General features: G+C 30.0%; 1 protein-coding gene across 1 annotated transcript in view; it reads right to left on the reverse strand.

Annotated features, from left to right (window-relative positions):
• Positions 1-2,165, reverse strand: part of LOC143922605 (glutamine synthetase 2 cytoplasmic-like) — a 49,641-nt gene extending 47,476 nt beyond the window's left edge. Inside the window, exon 1 of the mRNA XM_077445919.1 lies at positions 2,075-2,165. The gene's annotated coding sequence lies outside the window, so the exon portion shown is untranslated. The remainder of the gene's footprint in view (positions 1-2,074) is intronic.
• Between the last annotated feature and the right edge of the window lie 9,060 nt (positions 2,166-11,225).

An 11,225-nucleotide genomic window follows, 5' to 3' on the forward strand; every position in this document is an offset into this window, starting at 1 on the left:
TTGCTTACACACATAAGAATAGCTTTGTACATGACTGCCCTAAAGTACTACTAATTAGGTCAACTATTATGTTTTGTTATCGTATCATAATTACAGTCTTCATTCGGCCGCTTTTGCAAACTATAATCACAATAAATTAAACTTTGAAATATATATACATTATGTAATAAACTAAAACACACATAATAATAAATAAACATATGTGTGTGCATTAAAATACGTATTGCACGTATGCTAAGACCGGTTGACATTTTTAGCCACTATCGTATACAATGAATGAATTATACACCCCACTAAATGAAAAGTATTCAATTTTCACAAAAGATTGTGTATATATACATACATATCTATAATAAATATGCATACAAAATAATTTTCTAGCACGTGCGTAAAATTTAATATCGCGTGATCGTAACGGATTCGCATGTTGCAAATTTACGCGCTTTAAAAAAAATTGTGACGATAAAAAACTGAAAATAAACTACATACATAGATAAATATACATACATATATAATATAATATGTGTTTGTATTGTGACGAATTGATTTTTTTATATTGTTCACATTTATAGTGTTGTTGTGTTATTTAAGATTCATTTATGTAAATTTGTTGTTTAGATGTTGTCAACTCCATCTTGTTGTTATTTGTGTGGAAATTGTGAAACCGTCAAAGTACGTTAAAATCATACATGTGTACATATGTATGTATGTATTTACACGTTCAGATAAAAGTGTGATCACTTTTGAAATCAGTAGAGGAAAAACAATAGGAAAAAATTATAGATGCAGTTTAATATTTACTCTCATATGTAGCACGGAATATTTTGAAAACTGATGTAACTTTAGATTTACAGTTAAAAACTAGCATTATGTAAGTATATATGTATTAATTAGAAAGATCAACTTTTAAGAGATAAAAGTTTTTTTATATAATAATTAATATATTTAAAGTTTATGACGACTTTATCAAACTTCATAAAAGTTACAACCAAAAGGAACAGATAAAAAGATAATAATTAGATATAAAGCGTATATGTATGTATATATGTATGTTAGAAGCATAAAGAATTACATAGAAAGTATATCGGAAACTGTTGTGAAATTTGGAAGTTTTATTCTAATTTTCCAGTTTGTGGCTGGTTTTATTAAATTAGACGGAAGAAAAACTGTAAGGTCTAGGAAATATCAATAAAATCAAGTTTAAATTTTATATCTTGCATATTATATAATCACAAAGATTTGCCCACACAGAAGTTAGATAGTGCATTTGAAGCCGTCCTTTCGAGGACGAATAGTAATGTTTAAAGGTTTCAAGCTTCAAAAAGAACCAAAAAACAAATAGGAAATATCAATGAAATTGCATTTAATGTTTAAATTTTGCATATTGTATCAAAATCGCAAAGATTTAGCATACATATGGATAAGATAATGCATTGAAAACTAACTTATCGAGGACGAATAGTACATAGATTATCTCAAACCAATACAAAAAAGATTTTTACTAGCCTTTCGTATATTTCATTAATGTCTGCATATAATGGATATCATAATCGAAAAAATTCCCAATCAAAGAGACGAATACTATTTTTTTAGATCTCAAATAAACAAACAAAAAAGAAAGTTCATTGAAAATGCATTTAAAGTTTCAATTTTGCATATTATAATACATATATCATATTCGCAAAGATAACCACACACAGAAGATAATGCATTGAAAACCGTCTCATCCAGGAAGAATATTAGTTTCTGGGATCTTAAACTACACACATAGAGACAAAAGAATAAGGAAATATAAATATAAAACTATAAGTAAATTGCAATCGAAAAAAATCCGAACCAGAAGACAGTACATTGGAAACTATTATATAGAGAACAAATAGCCGTTTTCAAACTACATTAAAGAAAATGTGAAATGATGAGTGTAGTGTTTAAATTTTACACTTTGCATTCGAATCGCAATGGTTCGGTGTATGTTTGAAATTAAAAAAAAAATTCGACATAATGAATTGGTTCGGGTTGAATGAAGGTATTGCCGAGTGAAAATATAAAATACATATGTAGCAAATTAGTGTACCTGTTATTCGGTGACAGGTGAGAGAGCGAGGGACGAACAACGAACAGAGAGCGAGAACACGTCAAAACCGAACGAACGTCGAACACACTATGGTGGTCCCAAGTGGCGCTCAGCGGTATATAAACGGTGGTGCGCACGCACCACTCCTTCTCAAAAGCCCCCCCAATCACCTCTTCTCTCCTCGACATTGCATTGTCCCTGTGTCTATTGTGCACCTCTGATTTCCTCTCCTGCAGGATCTCGTCATCATTCAGTTGCGTATCATCAACAGTGTGGGCCCCTGTGCACAGCTTGAAAATTGAGCCCCCCTTAGTTTTTTTAGAAGCATAATAAATTTGGCGCATTCATATCCATATTGTTTCAATTATTTTTTTATAAAAATAAACTATTATCATATAAAATAAATTTAAAGGTCCTAATTTAGTTCCTTGTGGTACTTCATGTGGTATTTTATTTTATTTTAACATATTAGACACAGTGACATTACAGACAGCTCCAACGAGTCACTGTGGCCTGTTATTCAATTATGAAAATATAATAATAATATAATATAATATATAATTAACAGGGAGCTGAATGAGGTTGATCTGTTCGTTATTTTCCTGCATCAATGCAGGACTAACATCAAGAGAATCTTGACCGATTGATCCATTTCTTCTTCTATTCTATTTTATAAGCTTTTTCCAATATTTTAATACTTTAGTTTAGTTATGCAATGTGCTATTTAGTCATGTTATAGCTTTCATTCTTTTCCTTTTCATTTGTTTATATTGTATTTACCTTTTTCATGTGTTTATCTTTGTGAATTTCCATTTCTTCTTCTATTCTATTTTATAACTTATTTCCAATATTTTAAAACTTTAGTTTAGTTATACAATGTGCTATTTTGTCATGTTATAGCTTTTATTTTTTTTCTTTTTCATTTTTTTTATCTTGTATTTATCTGTTTCATTTAATTATCTTTGTAAAAATCTGTAATTGGACTCGGGTGTTATATATACATATATTTAATATTTACTCTTTGTTTTTATGCATGTCTACATCTTGTTGTCTGTTGATTTTTCAATAAATAAAATAAAAAAATTAAAATAATATATCATAACATAACATCATAATAATAATAATATAACATCATTATAATAATTAATGGGTACAAAGGAAGCGTCCATTTTCCAGGAATCAGGGCGTTTTGGGTCTATTTACAAAGCTAGAGCATAAAAATGAACAAAGCACGGCGAACAATTAACAATGAATGTCACGCTTTCGGTCCTACCTCTAATCATTATAATAATAATAATAAACTATCATCACATTGATAATTGGTAAGAACAACTGCTGGCGTTCCTCAACAACCACTCAACCAGATTAGCATAGTTTATATTGAAGAGGTCAATTTCAGGAGCAAACCGGTTGAGCAGATAAATCGCCCTAAATATAGGAGATGTTGCCAAAATATTTGTGCGAGCCACAGGAGGAACAAATAAACGAATGTTTAGTTCGCAAGATAATTCCTTATTTATTTTTACCGCTTTAACCAATCTAGAACTATACACATCACTTATTCCTAACTAAATAAAAAAAATCTCTATCGATACTTTCAAACGCCCTTTTAATGTATAAGAACACCGTTTTGAAATTTAAGAATGATTGAGTTGTATCTACATATATTCGATACTTACGTACATGCTATCGCATTCACCCCTCACTCGACCAATTACATTTCGTTTCAGTTTCGCATTGCTTTTTGACTAAGAAATACAACATTGTTCGTGGTCGGTAGAATTTAACTTGTATTTTTTGTATGTTTGAGTTCGTATTTCGTATTTTGAAATTATTACGTTAATAAAATTTTAATATAAAATACCTAAATTGTTAATATTTTTAAATTATTTATGGAATAAGTATATATTTTATATTAATGGAAATTTATATTTTTTGGACGATAAAAGTAATTGTCCACGTCATATTATGGACAGCAAAACTTACAGTAATATTATTAAAAAACTTTCATTGAATTATATTGTAATAATATTATATAGTTAAATATGTAATAATTAAAAAAATATATTAAGAAATTATCTTACGTCGTTACGTCCAATAGAATGATATGTCATGACTAGAGGTAGGACCGGAAAAATGCCGTTTATTGTTCAATTGTTGTAAATGCTTTGTAAAAAAGGTTCGGCAAACCTTTTACAATGCATTTACACTATTTGAACAATAAACGGCCCCCTCAGGGTCCGGCTTTTAGTCATGACTCATGACATATTTTATAAAGCATTTGAATAAATTTGTTTATATATTTTTTTAAATACATAATATATATATATATATATATATATATATATATATATATATATATATATATATATATATATATTTTTTTTTTTTTATTTTTTTTTTTTAATTTTTGGTTTTAGAAGAGGGTAAGGGGAAATCAGGAATCCTCTCTCCCCCACCCTTTGTATATTATATGTATAATGACATATTTTGAGTGTGTATATTATCAAGTGGAAAAAAATTATTTTATATTCATGCAACGAATTTGTAAAAAGTGTGAATTAATTTTAACTAAGTGAATAATATTAAACCAGAGGTCGGAAATAATTTTGATCTAGCAGCCAAATACGAACAAATTCGCGGAGATTACAAATTTTGAGAACCACTGCATATCATCGGATTAATGCATAAGCAATGTCATATCTTTTAAGTGTCAAATGTCTTATGCATTAAATCCAATGAAACATTTGTTCTACATAAATGCAGCTTTCCTACTTCATGTACATGTTATATAATAGAGTATTAATGTGTATAATACGTATAAACATCCTCGTGAGTTTATTTTTACACAATATTCAGTTTAGAATCAGTGGTTGGACAAAACAGAGCCCCTGCGAATTCTCAAAATGTCACAACACAATACAATAAAGACATTGGAAAACTTTTACCATGTACAAATACAGAGCATTGAATACATCAACTTTCACGTTAGGAAATATTTAAAATTTCATATTTATTTACACGTCTATGATATTTTCATTATACATATACATATGTATGTAGTATCATGACTCATGAGAAATGTTTTTCTCGACCGATTTTCCGTCGAGACGGATATAAAGGAATGAGTGATAATTTAAGCCGATAGCGTTATCAACAATCATAAGAGAATTACAATCTCTTATATGTAAAATCGGTAAGAGATCATTTCTGTGTCAGTTCTAAAGTACACACTTTAAAACATTATGCAATAATAAACTTACATATGATTCAGATTAACAATTGCATCTAATAAATGTACATATGTACGTTCTAGCCTTTTTTATCAGTCTGATAAGTAATAATACGATCCACTGACGAGATTGGCCGTGATCGAGTTTTTTTTGTTTTATCAAAAAGATCAAAAGCGGGCGGATATTACTTTTTCCGTTTATCTCTAGAAAAATTCTGAAATCCCGACAAAATTTACAAAGATGTTGCCTTAGCAACTCAAAAATTAATGGCACTTAAATTTTTTGGTCGGTTACTACATAATGACGACAGGTATTTAACCGACCATTTGCTTACGAGCCTAATAGCTAAGGTGACCATACGTGCGTTCCGTTTTTTACGTGTTTTGCTTAATTAAGATATGAAACCATCATCATTCGAGTGGAATTTGGTGAATGCAATTATTTGGAATACGATAATGTTAACTTTATATAAACAAGAACAATACATTCTTCCCACACTATCTAATAACTGTATGCACATAAATATGTTTGTATATATGTACCTAATCTAATATGTAATTTCGAAAGAGACTTTGCATATACATATGTATGTAACCTTGATTGGTTGGTTCATAGACAACACATTCGATTAATTTTATTTTCGATTCGAAGTCCCCGGGGATGAAGGCGCCGGGGGGAGGGGGGCAAAGGCGCTGAATTCTGGTGTACATATAATTTCGAAAGAGACTTAGTATATATGTTTGTTTGTTCGTGACAATCAATTTAATAAAAAAAACAAATATTCAAATAAATTTATATGAAATAAAACCATTCAAACAAATTTAATAAAATGTTTAATATTAGATTAGTCATGTTTAACCGCTTAGCTGCCCAAAGCGCCTTAAGGCGCAAACAGCCGTATCTATTATACGCTCAGTGCGTCGGCTGGGCGTCTAAGCGGTTTAGAGGTTTATATTACAAATACCGAGCGAAGCCGGGTAAAACCACTAGTATATAAATACATATATTTTCAACAGAATACAATTCTTATTTATTTACTTTTACATACATATGTATGTATAATATATACCAGGAAGGCCTAAAAGGTAAACCGCAATGTACCTTCCTGGCCAATTACAAACATCGATATACAATATTGTTTTTTTTTCAGAATAATTGTAACGAAGCATCATAGAGACATCTATGGATACATTTTTGATAAACTTACATTTTCGGAGCATTTTTATATAAATCTTCAAATTTCGAAATGCTGAAAATTTTGAAATTTGCGAGACATCTGTGGACAAATTCGCAGAATTTTAATACGAATCAGCGACACTGGAGATGCTGAAAACTCGAAAATTGCAAGAAATGGGTAAAGGTTGCCAAACTCCGATAGAAAACGATCGACCTGGAGTCACAAACCAAGTTCTGGCCAGCAGCAACCAGTGGAATTCGAACCCGTGACCACTATATTCGAATGCATATATGCTAGCCACTAGTCTACGCTGCTGGTTATTTTACACGTTTCAGAAAAAAATAATGTGTTTTTTTGTATGTACATATATGTTTATAATATCAACAGAATACAATTATTATTTTACACCCATGACGTTCAATTTAGTACAAAAAAAAATGTTTACTATTAGACTAGACATGTTTGTGGTTTGTTAAAGTGGTTTACATATATTACAAATACCGAGCGAAGCCGGGTAAAACCACTAGTATAATATAATATATACCTAATTCCAAAAAAAAAAAAAAAATACATATTATTAAGAAGCAATGTACTACAAAAGATTCTCAGAATCGAAATCGAAAGATTTTTTTCTCGACAAGTCTACCAGTGTTATTCGCTACGGCAAAGATTCATGCATAACTTTATACTTTTAAACATAGAACTACGCAAACACATCTATTTCAATATCATCACCATTTGTGAACTTTATAATAAAATATTTAGCCAGCAGTATGGCTTAATGGTAGCATGTATGCTTAGCACCAAGTGATCAGTGGGTTCGATCCGCCAATACTGCTGGTTAGATTTGGGGCTATTTGCAACTCCAAATCGATCGTTTCTTATCAGAGTTTGTCAATTTTATCTGATCATTGTTGAAACGGTTCCTCAAAATTGGCAAAAAATCATCTTTCCTGTTGTCACAAATCTTCTGTATATATTGTATATACATACATTCATCACCCAGCAGCATGGCTTAATGGTAGCGTGTATGTTTAGCACCAAGTGATCAGTGGGTTTGATCCGCCATACTGCTGGTTAGATTTGGGGCTATTTGCAACTCCAAATCGATCGTTTCTCATCAGAGTTTGTCAATTTTATCTGATCATTGTTGAAACGGTTCCTCAAAATTGGCAAAAAAAATCATCTTTCCTGTTGTCACAAATCTTCTGTATTTATTGTGTGTATAATTTGTAAAAATTATTTACAAAATCTAAATCCATAAATGTCTCAATGGATTAATTCTGTAATTAATTAATTAATTAATTGTTATTTCATATTCTTCACCTTCTGGAAATACAGCGATTTATGTAATAATAAAATGCTGCATTGTTTGTAATTAATTGTCCAGGAAAGCGCATCGTAGTCTTCCTGTCAAGCTTTCCTGGTATATATCTAAGTAAAAATAAAAATAAAAATAAATAAAATAAGAGATTTGTCTCTAAATACGTCACGCAAAATCTATCATACGTCTCACAACAGAATATTTCGTAGCTATAGATCTCTCTGTCAACGTCAGCTTGCATTCAAATTGACGCGACAGATCTGTCAAAGTCAAAAACAGGTATTTTCTCTCATACATGCATATGTACGTATACAACCGTTTCAAATTCAATTACTATCTAAAACCCTTACGTGATGAAACAGACGGGTCATCACGCGAGTTTTGCATTTATGTAATGCACATAAATGCAACCGTTTTTATGTACCAGTCCATTTACTTAGATTAGAACCGGATCGAAATAAAATTGCACTTATCAACTTATCAATGTTTGTATGCATGTATGTACACAACCAGTAAGCATTTGCAATCGGATGCCCAAGTCCATATGAAGTCAATTTACAAATTGCCTTGTTTTTGATTTGAACATGTATGTATGTACGTATAAAATGATCGAAATATGCGCATATATTATTTTCCGATTTCAGATTTCATTTAGTGTATTGTGTATTGATAAACTGCAGAAAGTGTAGAATATAGCAATGCGTGCAATTTGATTTTGATTTTTAAATGCTTTTTATTATAACGAAATTATGTTCACAATACATCTTATATCTATTTTAATAGCTACTGATCTACTGATCATTTTCTATTTTACAATTTAATTTAATTTGGTTAGTAATCACAGTATTATATTATTCTAATGTTAATCTAAAGCATAATAGGAAAAAGAGCTCAAAAACCTATTTACAATCCTTATAAATGTTCATAATACATCTAATACATAATATTAATTAAAGACTCTCTAAAGTCGATTACCTAAAGCAGATTGTGTTTATGTAATCTGTGTGTTATACCTGAAGGGTATAGACATTTTGTTGTAATCACCGAGACTCTTCACAAGTGTGTTAGTATGGTTATTAGTGATTCTGTCATAGAATCTACTGGTTAGTTTGTTAGTAATGTCTGTAACAAACGGAATATTATATATGGCATGCAGTTTTTTCAGGTTAGTATATATGGGTGATGCGTGCAATTTCGAATGTAAGCAAACGTAAGAATGTTAGATGAATTGAAATGGTTGTATATAAGAAACTCTACCTATATTTTTCGCGTCGCGACCAAGGTGTTTGCTGCCTGAGTTTTTCCGACAAATGGGAATGGGAACGAGAACGGGAACGGCAACGGGAACGAGAACGGGAATTGCATATTTGTGGCATTGCAACTCATGCCGGGTTCAGCTATTAAATGAAATAAATATCCGACGCAATTTTTATTGACGATTTGAATACTTTGTATCTAAATTTTCCGAGGTGGCGGAGGGGGGGGGGAGGTCAACTCAGCTTACTGTTTATTTTTTTCATTGAAAGTATTTGTGTTAATGAAAAAGTTGGGGTGGTGTAATTGATTGGTGTCAAGTTAAATGAAACCATGCAATAATGTTACATATTGTTGTGAAGATGACGAAAAAATGCAAATTTTGAAAATGTGGTGGACAGTCTTTTATTTCACTGCTTTGTCCTTTAGATTTATTTATATTCTAGCATTGCCCTTTTGTCCTATATTGTGTAATATCGGCTTTACATAGTTAAACATATTTAAAGATGCAATTTATAAATTTTATCAAACTTGTATTGATTACACTAAGCAACAAATACAAATTACGGAAGCGGAGATTAGTCAATATTAATTGAGTTTAAACTACTGAATTCGAATATGAAAATGATTTTTGTTGGTTTCTATTTGTTTCTGAGATTTGAGCGTTTAAAAAAATGTGCAATTTTTACAGTTTTTTTGGCTTTTTCAGTCTTTAACTCAATCTAGTATTGCTATGCCAAAAGTAATTTGAATCTAATTATTTGCTTAATTTGAATCTAATTATTATTATTAGTTTATTGTTGTTATAACTATTATATAATCTAGGTAATCATTTTAATTATTATTAATATTATTATCTTGCCATTGTCATTGGTCATGTATTATTGTTATTTTTTTTATTTTTAATGTTTAAATTTGTCATGTATGTACATACATATATGCGAAAAGTTTAAAATGGTTTATCTTCTAATAATTTTTTTTTTGTTTATCAATTTAGTAAATTTCCGAAACAAAATAAATACACAAGAACAATAAATTCTTCCCACATAATCTAACAATAGGATGCGCATACATATGTACATATTTTGGTGTATATATAATTTTACCAGAATATATACGTATGTAAACAACACAGTTTACTTATTAATGTATAATTATAATATTAAAATTATGATCAATTTTAAATATATTAACGATTTTATATTGAAAATTTGCATTTAAACGGCGGATTTATCTATGTAATTGTAAAATTGTAATTCAATTCAGTCATAATCTCGGCTTGTTTAAATTAATATACATACATACATATGTATGTAAGACAATGATATTGTAATGGTTTGTTTACGTTTTAAATGTAAACTACAACACCCAAGTAGAAGTTCAAGGTTCGAGTGCTAATTATTATAAATACATTTAATACATGTAAACATTTATACGACTTTGTTTACCTGTTACGTATGCAAGTGGATAACAAAAACAAATACACACCCTAATTTTTCGTATTTATCGAATATATGTACATATATTATATATGTATATGTAAATAAGTGAGTTTTTCCAATTTCAAGGTAATTTTAATATTTTCTGAAGTACTAAGCTTCGTAAAATTTAAGATGAGATATCGGGTTCATACATTAATTATATTTACACACGGTTCATTATCTCTAAATAATCTTCAAATTTAATCTATAATTTTCAGCATAACATATGTACATACTCCTTGAAAGATTATTTAATTGCTGATAATGAAAGTTTTCATTTTGCTATTATTGTAAAAATAATGATATATACGTATTGATTCACAAATAAATAATAAATGTACATATGTATCATCATCATTTACAGTCATTCACCATCTACTGCTGGATGAAGGCCTCTCCAATACACTTCCACTTTTTCTTTGTTTTGCCCAACTCTCCTCCATCTCACACCACCCATTTTCCTAATTTCATCTACCCATTTTCCCGGTGGTCTTCCTTTTACCCTTTTGCATTCTCTCGGGTACCATTCTTGTACTTCTTTTGTCCACCTTTCATCCATTCTTCTAGCCACGTGGCCTGCCCATTGCCATTTCAATCTCTTCACTTTATCTACTACAATATATGCATCACATTTCCTCGATACGTCAAGCATATAGCGTTCCATACTTCTTTGAGTATATAT

The sequence above is a fragment of the Arctopsyche grandis genome, chromosome 2 (genome assembly GCF_051622035.1).
Source record: "Arctopsyche grandis isolate Sample6627 chromosome 2, ASM5162203v2, whole genome shotgun sequence".
NCBI classification, from domain to species: domain Eukaryota; kingdom Metazoa; phylum Arthropoda; class Insecta; order Trichoptera; family Hydropsychidae; genus Arctopsyche; species Arctopsyche grandis.